Raw genomic sequence first — 15,912 nt, forward strand, 5'->3', positions numbered from 1 at the left:
CAAAGGTTGTGTGGATTCCACCAATGCAGAGAGTTGTATGCCCGACCGGTCACCAACACTAGGTCCGTCAGTTGTCTCCGAGCCTGTGTCCACTGATTTGCCAAGCACTCTTGGAGAGGACGCATGTGCAACCTCGCATGCGGGACTATGAAAATGCAGGAGGCCATCATGCCTATCAACTGCATGAACACTCTCGCTGGCAGGGAGTGTTGCGGTCTGAACCTCTGGATCAGTGACTGAATGCTGTTGATCCTGGCTGGGTTTGGCTGAGCCATAGCAGTTAGGGTGTTTATTGTCGCGCCCAGATACTGCCGCACATGGGCTGGTTGAAGGTGCGACTTTGGGTAGTTTAGCGAGAACCCCAGACTGTGAAGGAGTTAAATAGTGTGGGACATGTCCGTGGCGCACTGTTGTTCCGACTTTGTTTGAACAAGCCAGTCGTCTAGGTACGGGTAGACATGTATGTTCTGCCTTCTGAGGTGCGCCGCCACTGTCACCAGACACTTTGTAAATACTCTGGGGGCAGTAGTCACACCGAAGGGTAGTACTTTGAACTGATAGTGCCTGTTTTGAATGGTGAACCGGAGGTACCTTCTGTGGGATGGGTGGAGTGGGATGTGGAAATAAGCATCCTTGAGGTCTAAGGTTGCTAGGAAGTCCCCTTGATTTAGCAGGGGAAGAATTTGTTGTAGTGTCAGCATGTGAAAATGTTCCGACAGTATGTACATGTTGAGGGGGCGTAGATCCAGAATAGGCCTGAGGGAGCCGTCCTTTTTTGGGATGAGAAAGTACAGGGAATAGACTCCTGTGCCTTCCTCTTCCACTGGTACGAGCTCGATTGCGCCTTTTTGCAGCATCACCAAGACTTCCTGCTGCAATAAGTGCAAGTGCTCTGCCGACATAGGACGGTGTCTTGGGGGAATGTTGGGAGGATTGGATGTTAACTCCAAACAATAACCGTATTGGATAGGTTTTCGCACCCACCTGTCTGTGGTGATGGAAGTCCAGACCGGCAGGAACTGCTGGAGTCTCCCCCCGACAGGTGTTGGATGGTCGGGGGGCAGTGACAGAGAGTCACTGTTTATTTGAGGCAGAGGAACGTGAGTTGTTGTTTCCTCTGCCCCTGCCCTTGGCACTGTTACCTCTGTATCCCCCTCTACCCTGCTTGGGGTAGGAGGATTGTGCACCACCCTTTGTAAAGTGTGATTGTTGACCCAAGTGTCCTCTGGTAACACCACGCGCTCCTGAGCGACGAAAAGTGCTACCCCTGAACTGTTGTGATTGAAGTGCCCCCATGGACTTAGCAGTCTCGTTGTCCTTCTTAATCTTTTCAAGTGTGGTGTCTACATCTGGGCCAAACAGTCTGTCAGGATTGACGGGCTGGTTGAGGATTGTAGTTTGGATGTCAGGCTTAAATCCAGATATACGAAGTGTTGGACTTTGGCCCTTAGGGCAGGTTCACCCCTAGACTTTTTGCTTGAAATGGTGATTTCTGGGATTCTGCGCACTTTCACTGTGTCCCAGTGGAAAGTGCGTGCGCACTCTGAGTGCATGTGCTGAGCTAGGCCTGCCCGCCCATAGGAATGCATGGGGAATGTATGTGTCCCTGGTAGTTCCTGATGCGTGGGGTGTACATGCTTGAGTCTGGTATGTGTGAACTCGTGAGAGTGAATGCTGCGAGATGGTGTATGCAGCATGTATGTGTCTAGTAGCGAAGCGCCATTTCTAGACATGGCTGTACGTGTGCTGTGAGGGTGCTGGCGTGTGATTGGCTGGAGCTGGCTGGCATGCCAGGCTCCAGGAAGTCTGGATGGGTCTGCCCGGTGGTGAGTGGGAGATCTGCATGAGTAATGTGTGGGAGGAGTGTACCTGTGTCCTGGATGGGCTGGGTTTTCCCCACACAATGCTGGCTCCGCCCCCCTGTGGTGTGTCTAATGACCCAAGCCCTGCCAGTGAATAGAGAGGGTGGTTGAGGTAAACAGAGTACTCAAGAACCAGCTGCGACTGGTTCCGCCCCCACTCTGCACCCTCAGACAAAGGAATGCACTGTATAAAAATGGGGCTGTGTCCCCACTGAAGTTGTTCTCTTCCAGGATCCTGAGGGGGCTGTTGCTGCTGCTGGGCCAGAGGACCGCCACTTGGGCTGTCTTCCTGCCTGGAGACCCAGTGTGCTGGCTCTGGGCCCAGCCCTGCCCCCCTGCCTTGCTGAAGGACTCTGCTGGACCTTTATTTTACTTATAGCGCCTGGGAGCGCTCTATTTTGGTCCTCTAGCGCTTGAGAGCGCTGTATTTGGCATTTAGCGCAGGGAGCGCTGTAAATTGCCTTTTAGCGCTGAGGAGCGCTTTGCCTGCCTAGCGAGTGCCCACCTCGCTTATTTTGGTTAATTTGCCACCTGGCAGGTGCCCACCCTGCCAGGGACCTTGCCGCTATATTTTAAGTTTACCTCGAGGGAGCCCACTCCTCGGTAAACTCATCCCCCGCCTACGAGTGCCTGGAACGGGCCGCCGCGCTGCCCGCGACGACCCGGAAGTGCAGGGCCCGTCGGCCAATCACAGCGCGGCCCCGGGGGAAGCGACCGGAAGTCCCGCCCGCAGCCGCGACCTGAAAGTCAGGCAGGCCGGGGGCAGGAGAGAGGAAACCAGAAGCAGACGGGAGGCCACCCCGTGCTCCGGTGAGGGGAAAAGCCGGCGTCTTTCCTTGTCCCCCCCAGGCTCCCAAAGCGAGGGAGAGCCCGGGGGAGAAGTCTGAGGAGAGCCCCGGGACCAGCGGGAGAGACCCGCCTCCGCTGGAGACCAGCCGGTGAGTGTGGCCGTTCTGGAGGGAGGGGCGCCGGGACACATTGTCGGTGTCCGCCCCCCCCCCTGCCGCCCTCGGCAGCGCGACCTCGCGCCTGTGATTCTTGAGAGCCTGCGAGGCTCTTGGCAGCCAGTGTAGTCTAAAGCCCTAAGAGGGCTCAGGGGGCATTTCCTTGTGCTTCGAGTCCCCAGGAGGGGGACTCCAACAAGCCCGCATTGTGCTCGAGCCTAAAAGAGGCTTGAGGCACTCCCCGTGTCCCGGGTCCCCCGTGAGGGACCCCCACAGCCCAGTGAGGCTGCACCTGTGTATTCAGAGCCCAGAGAGGCTCAGGGGCCATTGGTTTACTAAGAGCCCAGAGAGGCTCCACAGCGCATGTGTCATTGAGAGCTCAGAGAGGCTCTAGGGGGCACATCTTTGTTCTGGGGCACCGAGCCCAGCGAGGCTCCCACGTTGGCCCCAGTATTGTCTCACACAGCTGCCCAGCACTTCGTGGGCAGCTGCTCCGTTTAGGCCCTGACATTGGGACACATGGACAGTCACAGGTGGTGACTTGTGAGATTGGCGCAATTATTATTGTTTTTACACCTCTGAATGTATTGTTAATGCATCATGTGTTTTCCTCCTTACACCTCTGAATGAATGTTATGCATTGCATCATGTGTTATGTTCTTACACCCCTACAGGTATTGTAATACATAGGTGGTTGTTTTCTCCCTAGTACAGGTGGTGCTAGTGAGGTCCTGGTTACCAGTGATTACTGGTTGTGTGCTATTTTGTGCTATATTCTATGTTCTAAGTGCTATTTCTGAAAGTGCTACTTCTGATTCCTGACAGTGGTCCAGGTGGCCCTGTCTTGTACATATCCCCTGTAAATTCTGCCCGTGCCTATGGCCTATGGCACATATGACACCCCTGGCCCCCACCGACGGAAGCCGACCCGACGAACCTACAGCGCCGCCGACCTCATCGCACTCAACACCGGCCGCATCCCAGGATGTCACCGAGCCGCCCCGAAGCACACCCACGGACCCTTCAGCTGCCACGCCTGCAAGTTCACCTGCATCCGGACCTTCCCTGCACCCGCCAAGCCGAACTCCAGCAGCACCCACCTCAAGTGTATCCTGCTCAACACCCGCTCCGTCCACAGACACGCCGTAGAACTCTGGAACCTGCTCGACACCACCGTCCCCGACGTTGCCTTCATCACCGAGACCTGGATGAACGCCTCCTCAGCCCCAGACATCGCCATCGCCATCCCAGAGGGCTACAAGATCACCCGGAGGGACCGCGACAACCAGACCGGAGGAGGCATCGCCATCATCCACAGAGACACCATCCGCATCACTACCAACACCGATGACACCCTCACCACCGCTGAACACCTGCACTTCCAGATCCACACCAACCCGACCACCACCCTCAGAGGCACCCTGATCTACCGACCCCCGGGACCACGCACACGATTCAGCGAGGACATCGCCGACTTCGTCAGCCCGCACGCTCTCCCCTCCGCCGACTACATCCTCCTGGGGGACCTCAACTTCCACCTGGAGAACAACAACGACCGCAACACCATCAGCCTGCTCGACAACCTCGACAACCTCGGACTCAAGCAACTGGTGACCACCCCCACCCACCTCGCCGGACACACACTCGACGCCGTCTTCTCATCCAGCAAAGACGTCTCCTTCAGCCACGCAACAGGACTCCACTGGACGGACCACAGCTGCGTCCACTTCACCTTCAGAAGAACGACGATCCACCACCACCAGCAACAGGTTGCTCGAAGAAGCTGGAACAAGATCACAGCCGACCAGCTCACCGCTTCCCTGAGCCAGCACCCTCCCGCCAACTCAGCGAACCCCAGCCAGGCCGCCGACAACCTCACGAAATGGATCAACGACTGCGCGGACGAACTCGCCCCTCTGAGAACCCCACCCAGCAGATCCTGCAGCAGAAAAACACCATGGTTCACCGACGAACTCAAGAGCTCCAAGAAGAACTGTCGAGCCCTCGAGAAAGCCTGGAGAAGGGAACCAACGACGGACAACATGACCACCCTCAAGCTCGCCACCCGGAAGCACCACCAACTGATCCGCGCCACCAAGAAAACAGCATTCAAGGACCGGCTGGACAACAACGCACACAACTGCAAGGAACTCTTCGACATCGTGAAAGAGCTCTCCAACCCCAACGCCGGAAACAATGACATCACCCCGTCGCAAGAACTCTGCAACTCCCTCGCGTCCTACTTCCACAACAAGATCACGGACATACACAACAGCTTCAACAACCAACCAACGCAAGCCACAACCGCTACGACGCCACCCACCACCACCCTCCGCACCTGGACCCCGATCAGCACCGAAGACACCATCCGCACCATGAACTCCATCCACTCCGGATCTCCGACTGACCCCTGCCCTCACCACGTCTTCAACAAAGCCGACGCTGTCCTCGCACCCCACCTGCGGGACATCATCAACACCTCCTTCGACTCCGCCACCTTCCCTGAGAGCTGGAAGCACGCCGAACTCAGCGCTCTCCTCAAGAAACCCACAGCAGACCCCACCGACCTCAAGAACTACCGTCCCATCTCGCTCCTCCCGTTCCCGGCCAAAGTCATCGAGAAGACCGTCAACAAACAGCTGGCCGCCTTCCTCGAGACGAATGGATCCCTCGACCCCTCACAGTCCGGCTTCCGAGCGAACCACAGCACCGAGACCGCCCTCATCGCCGCCACCGACGACCTTCGAACTCTGATGGACAACGGAGAAACAGCGGCCCTCATCCTCCTGGACCTCTCCGCGGCTTTCGACACTGTCTGCCACCGCACCCTAGTACAGCGCCTCAGCAACATCGGAATCCAGGAGAAGGCACTGGAATGGATCACCTCCTTCCTCGACGGAAGAACACAAAGAGTCCGCCTACCACCGTACAAGTCAGAGGCCACCAAAGTCATCTGCGGCGTCCCTCAAGGATCCTCACTGAGCCCCACCCTCTTCAACGTCTACATGAGCCCCCTCGCGGCCATCGCACGCCAACACAACCTCAACATAATCTCCTACGCTGACGACACCCAGCTGATCCTCTCCCTGACCAACGACCCCGCCACCGCCAGAGCCAACCTGCACGAAGGGATGAGAGACGTAGCCGAATGGATGACGACCAGCCGCCTGAAACTGAACTCAGACAAGACGGAGGTCCTCATCCTGGGCTCCACGCCCTCCGCCTGGGACGACTCCTGGTGGCCCCCCGCCCTGGGCACCGCGCCCAAACCGACGGACCACGCACGCAACCTGGGCTTCATCCTGGACTCCTCCCTCTCCATGACCAGACAAGTCAACGCCGTCTCCTCGTCATGCTTCAACATCCTGCGCATGCTACGTAAGATCTTCCGATGGATCCCCACCGAGACGAGGAAGACGGTCACCCAAGCCCTCGTCACCAGCCGACTGGACTACGGCAACGCCCTCTACGCCGGAACCACTGCCAAACTCCAGAAGAGACTCCAGCGGATCCAGAACGCCTCGGCGAGACTCATCCTCGACATCCCCCGACGCAGCCACATCTCCGGACACCTGAGAGATCTGCACTGGCTCCCGGTCAACAAGAGAATCACCTTCCGTCTCCTCACCCACGCACACAAAGCCCTACACGACCAAGGCCCGAGCTACCTCAACAACCGGATCAACTTCTACACTCCCAAGCGCCTCCTCAGATCAACCAACCACGCCCTCGCCGCCGTCCCCCGCATCCGAAGAGCGACAACAGGAGGAAGATCCTTCTCCTACCTGGCCGCCAAGACCTGGAACTCACTTCCCACCGATCTGCGCCTGACCCAAGACCACCTCTCCTTCAGGAAGAAGCTCAAGACCTGGCTGTTCGAGCAGTAGCGGCACCCCCCCCCCCCCTCCCAGCGCCTTGAGACCCTACGGGTGAGTAGTGCGCTCTACAAATGACTTGATTGATTGATTGATTGATTGTAAAGTGTGTGTTTTATCTAATGTGTTTTGGTGTAATACAAAGGCTATTTTTATATAACCTTGTGTGGAGTTTCCTTTGTGGTGGGCCTTTGGTTGTTGTTGCTGGGGTGCGTGCGCAAATACTTAGCCTACATCGCCTCCAAGTTTAGCCTTGCTGCTCGCGCCACGTTACCTAGAGGGTGAGTAGGGGTTATCTTGGCGTGTAACTCCCTTGCCCTGACTTGGGAGTGGTGGTCTCTGACTGACTTTGGCGAAAGCCCTGGCCAGCCGGGGATCCCATTTCCAACATTGGCGGCAAGCGGTGGGATAAGGATTTGTGTTTGCCTTGTACCTTAGTAGCGGCTGGCTGCACCACAAAACTCTGCATTTAGATGACCACATTTTAGGGGATTGTATTGTTTTTGAAATTCCATTGTTTCTTCTCCTGAAGAGTGTCATTTGATTGTGTTCAGTACATTTGTCCCCCGCCCTGCTTCCAGAGTTTGGTACCTGTGTCGCTTTTGGTCAGGTTGAGAAGTCAGGGGTGGTAGAAACTGCCTTACCGATCCGAGGGGAGGGTGTGTGTGGATGAATGGTGTGTTTTCCTGGACGCATGAGTATGAGTTCTCTTTGATAAGGAGATTGTTGAAGTTTTGGAATTGTGTCCTCTTACTTCAGATTGTTCAGTCCCCTGTGTTGCACGTGTCTGTGAGCATCTTGCCAAGATGGAGTCTGCTTTTAATGTCTGGGGTCTGTTTTTGCATGAACTGAGAGAGTTTTGCGAAGAGAGAGACATTGCAGTGAATGAGTCAGACACCCAGTCCCAACTTAGGGGTAACCTGATCCAATGGCAGAAGGATGACTGGGAGCGTGAGCACAGTGAGGAGAGGGCCCGGGTCTCACACCATGAGGGTGGTGGGTCAGAGGGGAGCCCTGAAGAGTCTGAGGAGGAAGAAGATGATAGCACAGGGACGCCAGCAGATAGTGAGGACCCCATAGATAGGGAGTCCCTTGCTGGGTCCAGTTTAGGAGGCAGCGCCTCATCCCTTTACCTGTCCCCAGAGGAGCTGGAAGATAGGAGGAGAGAAAGGGAGCACCAGCTGGCTTTAGAAAAGCTCAGGTTGGAGCATGCCCAGGCTATGGCACAGCTGGGCATTAGAAGGCAACAGCTGGAGGTTAAGAAGCAACAGCTGGAGACCGAGAGGGTCTTAGCGCAGGACAGGATAGAGGAGGCTGAGAGGGCCGCCACCAGAGGCAAAGTAGCTCTGGAGGGTAGACTATCCCCTGCGCGCAGTGTTGAGTTTCTGGATCCCCCAGGGAGGGTTGGGTCCAGTGGTGGCAGCTATTTAAATCTCAGTCTAGAAAGTCCCAGTTCCCAGAGTATGGTTCCTGTTTCCCCAGAGGAGGAGAATAGGTTGAGGTTTAGGAACCTTAGGAAACCGTCTCATCAGTCTTGGGAAGACTTTGAGGATGACTGTTGTGAAGCCCTGTGTGATTGGGTACGGGAGCCCACGAAATGTGATTGGGACCTATTGTTCGATATGTTACTCAGAGAGCAGTTGCTCAGTTGTTGTTCACCAGGGTTGCGCCAACACCTGTTAGGGTGTGGATTGTCTGAACCATGTGAGCTGGCAGAGGAAGCAGACCGCTGGGAAGGGACCAGAGGTTCTGTAGAGTCATTGGTGAGTGACTCCAAAAGTAGTGGGTCAGGGATCTTCCAGCCCAGCGTGGTGGAAGAGGCTCAGTGTAGCCCAGCTAGGTCCCTGGTTAGTGAGAAGGGTGTAGGGGCTGACTGCCTGGCTCAGTGGAGCAGGAGTCAGTGGGTGGCTGAGAGCCCCCAGAGGCCCGAAGCCCTGTCTCAGAACCTGGGTGGTTTCTTGAGGGAACACCAGGTTGGGGACCTAGGCTGTCCTGTTAGCCCAGTTGAGGAGGATCTCCTAGTGAGTAGAGGACCTGGAGCGTCTGTAACCAGAGCTCCTGTGGTTCTAGAGTCTGGCAGTACCGCTCCGATAGGGAGGGTACAGGAGTCCAGAGTGAGGAGTGATTGGGGGAGTTCCCCAGTGGAAGGACCAGTGGGTCAGGGACTACCCAGTTGGGCTAGGTTCCCGTGTAGTGACCATGGTAACACCACTTCTGGTCTGGGGGATCGTCACGCACTGTCAGGTGGACAGAGGGCGGGAGATCTGCGCCAGACAGACAGTCACGCAACAGATGTGACATTTGTTAGCCTCAGGGGGATTGCGTGTGAATCCCCAGAAGTCCTGGAGTGCCAGGCAATTGTTCCACCGAAGGTTCTAGACCAGAGGTTGGGAGGCCAGGTTCAGGATCAGCCTGACCTGAAGGGTAGGACGACTGTAACCAGTGTCCTGACCGGTTCTTCTTCCAGAGGAACTTCTCCAGGTGGGAGAGGGCAGACCTCTGGAAGGGGGTGCAGAGGGTGGGAGAGCCCACCTCTGACCCCGGTGCAACCTGAGTGGATAAGTCCTGGGTTGGAATGGCGTTCTAGGGGTACCCCTCGCAGAGGGAGGAGGAACCCTAGGAGAAGAGGTAGGGGGAGGAGAGCCTTCCCTGAGACTCCTGGTCCGCCTGAGGTTGTAGGCCCTAGGCTGGAGAACCAGTGGCAGTCTAGTCCTGTCTTGCAGACAGGAAGAGTGGAGAATGGCTCCTATGTGCCAGGGGTTACTACCCCCCGCTCTGCGAATTGGCATGGACCAGTGGCACCTGGGTGGCCCAGGGCCTGGTCCTGGCCGCGGACAACTTGGGAGTACCAGTGGGGTAGCCCAGTTGGTCCAGACAGTGTGTTTAGAAGGAATCCCATGGGTTCACCGTGGCGTAGAACAGGAGGGTGTCCCTGCAGTTGTGGGCCCGCGTCCGTGTTCTATCGCCCCAAGCAGGGAAGTCCATCACGGTGGTGATTGTTCTACCCTGCGTTTTGGCTGGAAGGGGGTTATGTTGGACTTTGGCCCTTAGGGCAGGTTCACCCCTAGACTTTTTGCTTGAAATGGTGATTTCTGGGATTCTGCGCACTTTCACTGTGTCCCAGTGGAAAGTGCGTGCGCACTCTGAGTGCATGTGCTGAGCTAGGCCTGCCCGCCCATAGGAATGCATGGGGAATGTATGTGTCCCTGGTAGTTCCTGATGCGTGGGGTGTACATGCTTGAGTCTGGTATGTGTGAACTCGTGAGAGTGAATGCTGCGAGATGGTGTATGCAGCATGTATGTGTCTAGTAGCGAAGCGCCATTTCTAGACATGGCTGTACGTGTGCTGTGAGGGTGCTGGCGTGTGATTGGCTGGAGCTGGCTGGCATGCCAGGCTCCAGGAAGTCTGGATGGGTCTGCCCGGTGGTGAGTGGGAGATCTGCATGAGTAATGTGTGGGAGGAGTGTACCTGTGTCCTGGATGGGCTGGGTTTTCCCCACACAATGCTGGCTCCGCCCCCCTGTGGTGTGTCTAATGACCCAAGCCCTGCCAGTGAATAGAGAGGGTGGTTGAGGTAAACAGAGTACTCAAGAACCAGCTGCGACTGGTTCCGCCCCCACTCTGCACCCTCAGACAAAGGAATGCACTGTATAAAAATGGGGCTGTGTCCCCACTGAAGTTGTTCTCTTCCAGGATCCTGAGGGGGCTGTTGCTGCTGCTGGGCCAGAGGACCGCCACTTGGGCTGTCTCCCTGCCTGGAGACCCAGTGTGCTGGCTCTGGGCCCAGCCCTGCCCCCCTGCCTTGCTGAAGGACTCTGCTGGACCTTTATTTTACTTATAGCGCCTGGGAGCGCTCTATTTTGGTCCTCTAGCGCTTGAGAGCGCTGTATTTGGCATTTAGCGCAGGGAGCGCTGTAAATTGCCTTTTAGCGCTGAGGAGCGCTTTGCCTGCCTAGCGAGTGCCCACCTCGCTTATTTTGGTTAATTTGCCACCTGGCAGGTGCCCACCCTGCCAGGGACCTTGCCGCTATATTTTAAGTTTACCTCGAGGGAGCCCACTCCTCGGTAAACTCATCCCCCGCCTACGAGTGCCTGGAACGGGCCGCCGCGCTGCCCGCGACGACCCGGAAGTGCAGGGCCCGTCGGCCAATCACAGCGCGGCCCCGGGGGAAGCGACCGGAAGTCCCGCCCGCAGCCGCGACCTGGAAGTCAGGCAGGCCGGGGGCAGGAGAGAGGAAACCAGAAGCAGACGGGAGGCCACCCCGTGCTCCGGTGAGGGGAAAAGCCGGCGTCTTTCCTTGTCCCCCCCAGGCTCCCAAAGCGAGGGAGAGCCCGGGGGGGAAGTCTGAGGAGAGCCCCGGGACCAGCGGGAGAGACCCGCCTCCGCTGGAGACCAGCCGGTGAGTGTGGCCGTTCTGGAGGGAGGGGCGCCGGGACACATTGTCGGTGTCCGCCCCCCCCCTGCCGCCCTCGGCAGCGCGACCTCGCGCCTGTGATTCTTGAGAGCCTGCGAGGCTCTTGGCAGCCAGTGTAGTCTAAAGCCCTAAGAGGGCTCAGGGGGCATTTCCTTGTGCTTCGAGTCCCCAGGAGGGGGACTCCAACAAGCCCGCATTGTGCTCGAGCCTAAAAGAGGCTTGAGGCACTCCCCGTGTCCCGGGTCCCCCGTGAGGGACCCCCACAGCCCAGTGAGGCTGCACCTGTGTATTCAGAGCCCAGAGAGGCTCAGGGGCCATTGGTTTACTAAGAGCCCAGAGAGGCTCCACAGCGCATGTGTCATTGAGAGCTCAGAGAGGCTCTAGGGGGCACATCTTTGTTCTGGGGCACCGAGCCCAGCGAGGCTCCCACGTTGGCCCCAGTATTGTCTCACACAGCTGCCCAGCACTTCGTGGGCAGCTGCTCCGTTTAGGCCCTGACATTGGGACACATGGACAGTCACAGGTGGTGACTTGTGAGATTGGCGCAATTATTATTGTTTTTACACCTCTGAATGTATTGTTAATGCATCATGTGTTTTCCTCCTTACACCTCTGAATGAATGTTATGCATTGCATCATGTGTTATGTTCTTACACCCCTACAGGTATTGTAATACATAGGTGGTTGTTTTCTCCCTAGTACAGGTGGTGCTAGTGAGGTCCTGGTTACCAGTGATTACTGGTTGTGTGCTATTTTGTGCTATATTCTATGTTCTAAGTGCTATTTCTGAAAGTGCTACTTCTGATTCCTGACAGTGGTCCAGGTGGCCCTGTCTTGTACATATCCCCTGTAAATTCTGCCCGTGCCTATGGCACATTGTAAAGTGTGTGTTTTATCTAATGTGTTTTGGTGTAATACAAAGGCTATTTTTATATAACCTTGTGTGGAGTTTCCTTTGTGGTGGGCCTTTGGTTGTTGTTGCTGGGGTGCGTGCGCAAATACTTAGCCTACATCGCCTCCAAGTTTAGCCTTGCTGCTCGCGCCACGTTACCTAGAGGGTGAGTAGGGGTTATCTTGGCGTGTAACTCCCTTGCCCTGACTTGGGAGTGGTGGTCTCTGACTGACTTTGGCGAAAGCCCTGGCCAGCCGGGGATCCCATTTCCAACACGAAGCCAAGCTTGTCGCCTCAGCATGACGCTAGTGTTAATTCCCCTAGCCGCTGTGTCTGCTACATCAAGTGCACACTTTATTGCAGCGTTTGATATAAGTTTTCCCTCTTGAATGAGCATTTCGGCTGCTTCCTTATACTCATCAGGTAGATGTTGAAGGAGCTGTTCTAGGGTGTCATAATGCGCCCTATCGTAAAGCGCCAATAGTGCCTGTGTGTTTGCTATACGCCATACATTGGCAGCCTGCGCAGCCACCCTCTTGCCGGATGCCTCAAGCACTTTCGACTCCTTGTCAGGGGGAGGAGCTTCACCCGTAGTTTGGGAGTTTGCCCTCTTGCGGGCATTGGCGACCACCAACGAGTCCAGAGGCAACTGTCCACGAATATATGCAGGATCTCCAGGAGCTGGCCTGTATTTCTTCTCGATACGTGGGTTGACCACTCGTGCCCTGGTAGGTTCTTTAAAGATCTCTGGGGCATGTTTAAGGACACCTTTGAGCATAGGAAGTATTTTAACTGTTCTTTCTGAGACAGAGAAAGTGTTAAACAAAAAATCTTCCTCCACTGGGTCAGCATGCATGTCCACATCATGATTTGCTGCTGCCCGTTCGATTAAAGCATTAAATGCTGCAGAATCCTCCGTTGGAGAAGTACGTGCTCCAAAACTTTGTGGATCTTGTACCACATGCTGTCCACCTTGGTCCCCAGTGTCGTCATATGGGTCCTGCTGAACATCAGGGTCATTATCCACTGGGAAGTTGTATTGGTCGTCTTCCTCATCATCCTCTCCCCGATTGGTTGGGGGAAGGGGATGGACACCTTCTTGGTGGTGGTAGAATAGGCTCAATAAGGGCAGGAATGTCCACTGATGGCCTCTTTTTCTTCAGTGGAATAACATAGGATTCCAGTGGGTGGGAAGTGATTTTTCTTTTGTAAAGGGTCAGTTTCCCTGTTTGGGCATCGATGTAATGCTCAGATTGTTCTTCTGAGTCTTGATGCGCTGAAGGATCCGAAGTCGTTGGCACCGATCTAGGTGCAAATGCCTTTGGTGGCACCTTTGGTGGAAGAGTGTAAACAAGCTTGGTTGACGACTTCTTGGATGTGTCCACCGCTTTTGGAGCCGATGGCGTGGAAGCCGTCGCCGACAAAGTCTTTTCCCTAATCCATTTCAGGGAGTCGGTGACCTGCTTAGTGAAGGAGGCGGAGGGTGTTGCAGCCGACGGCCGGGGTCCGGTGGCGTCGTAGTCCCTCGGTGTCGACGGTATTTGCGTCGACGAATCTTCTGCTGCAACGTGGCGCGGTTCCGTTGTAGTCTTTGGTGCCGATGCTGCAGATCCGGCATCTTTGTGCCGATGCGTAGTGCCTGCGGCCTTTGTGTCGTGGCTCTTAGTCGATTTTTGCTCGACTGGGCGTTTAGTTGACGGCGCCGTAGGAGCGTCCGAATGCGTGTGAACCGACTTCGACGTCCGGGCCGGAGCAACAGAGGCCGACTCTTGATGGACGGCCTTCTTGGAGGACGGGTCCTTGTGCACCTTCTGCGGCGCTGTTGACTCGACAGCCTTCTTCGACTTCTGTGGGCCGGAGGTGGACGGAGTCGATGAAGGAGCAGGCTTTGATATTTTTTGTTGGACATCGGCCATTTTAGGTGTTGTCGATTCCGTTTGTTTCGGTTTCGATTTTGCCTGTACGTCAGCCATTTTAGCTGTTGTCGATGCCGTAGGTTTCGGTTTCGATTTCGGCGTGACGTCGGCCATTTTGGGTGCTGTAGAAACCGAAGGTTTCGATTTCGATACGTGCAATGGCGGCTCCGCTTGAGTGTCCATGGCCGGGCTAGAAGGCGGGGCCGGGGATAGCGGTGCAGGGTCGTGGGTAAGGCCGATTGGCGATCCCGTGACCTGAGCCTGAGTAATATAGACTTCGGTGCATAGCTCGTCCTCTGAGCTATCTTCCGCGGCCCCATAAACTTCTTCGTCATCCCCTACCTCCTCGACGTATTCAATGTCCTGGCCCTGTCCTTCGACGTGTTCCTCGAATTTCTTTTCTTTTCTGTATTGTTTCGTGTTATGTTATTACACACTGAGTTGTTTGTGGAAAGCGCCGGGACACTCTGTCGGAGTAGCCGTGCGCTATATAAATACATTTTAACATAACATAACATAACATAACATTCGGCCTGGACCTCCGTCGACGGTGGTGAAATCTGGAGATGATGGCTACTGCCTTCCTCCGCGGGGTCGTCGAATATGTTGTCGGGTGCCGGTGTCGCTCGCTGGGCCTCGAGGCGCGCCGATGCTTGAGCGTCTTCTTTGACCTGAACTGAGAGCAGGCCATGCAGTTTTCTTCGTTGTGGTCCGGTGACAGGCATTTATTACAGACCGGATGCACATCGATGTGTGGATATTTGGATCCACAGACGGGGCAGAACTTAAACGGGCTCCGCTCCATGTTAAGTTTGTCGGGTCTTGCTGCGACGAGAGGGCCTCGATGTCCGAAGAGTTACTTGACTCCGTAGATTTCCGGCTCAGAGAGTCGAACGACGCTCGAGACCGTGCGCAAACTATACCGACGCAGGTAACGAAGGCCTTTTGGCCTTAAGAACAAAGTTTAACGGTTCCGACACGGAGATGTCGAGACCACATCCGAACCCAATGGCGGAAAAAAACAATCTGGGGATGGAGTCGATGCCCATGCGCACTGTAGTCCAGGGGAGGAGCCACCTATCTCGTGATACTTCGAAGACTCTTCCAGGACAACAATGTGTAATCATCCGGACCCAACACTAGGCGGCGATCTATGCAATAGATATGAATTTAGCAGCCCACATGCCTCGAACGGTATGTTGCGTGTTCTTTACATAGCACATTGTCGTTTTCCCTATGTTAGCTTAATCATGCATTTATTTATTTGAAAATGTTGTAGGCCGCTTTTGTACTGCATGTTACCAAATATCAAGCTTGTTTTTGTGCCTCGTATTTTCACACATTGCATATTTTTTTATTTTGTTTTTTTTCCTGGAATTTAAAACAGCTCATGCAAGGTCAAGAAACCTTGCTCATTGTTATTCGCTGTGGTCGGACACTAGCACCTAGACATAATAGAGAAACCCAGCTGCTGTTTTTGAACACACGTTTTGTCATAAAACCCGGGACGTGTCTTTTTAAAAACACTCAGAGCAAAGGTCCTGAGACGAGAAGGCTGCGTCAGAAGGGATGTTGTTCACAAGCACGTGCACACCACAGGAAAGATACCGGTCAAAGAGCAGGCAAAACTACAGATTAAGTGCGAATCACCTCTTTCGACACCACAAAAAGGAAGAGCTTATATCAAACTAAAACACATAAAAAGTATCTACCCCTTGGGTGAATACAAACACCACTCCCCCCCTCAAAAGAAATGGCGATTATCATTTAAACAAAGCCTTGCAGAAGACAGCACTGTTTAGCAAGCCTTGTTCGGCGAACAGAAAAACAACTGTCTCCCCCTGATGTGCATGATGGACAGGGTCGAAATTTTCATTCATACTGTCTAGATATATGTGTAGCACCCTCTTTCTTTTCTTTTATAAAGACACTGCTCGGGTAGTGTTTTCAGTCCAATGTACTTTTGTTATGTATGGTGTGGATGATTAGATTATGTTAAAAAACAGCA

General features: G+C 54.9%; 1 protein-coding gene across 2 annotated transcripts in view; it reads right to left on the reverse strand.

Annotated features, from left to right (window-relative positions):
* Positions 1–15,912, reverse strand: part of XRCC1 (X-ray repair cross complementing 1) — a 282,052-nt gene that overhangs the window by 14,226 nt on the left and 251,914 nt on the right. The window lies entirely within an intron of this gene.

This window comes from Lissotriton helveticus, chromosome 7 (assembly GCF_964261635.1).
Source record: "Lissotriton helveticus chromosome 7, aLisHel1.1, whole genome shotgun sequence".
Lineage (NCBI taxonomy): Eukaryota > Metazoa > Chordata > Amphibia > Caudata > Salamandridae > Lissotriton > Lissotriton helveticus.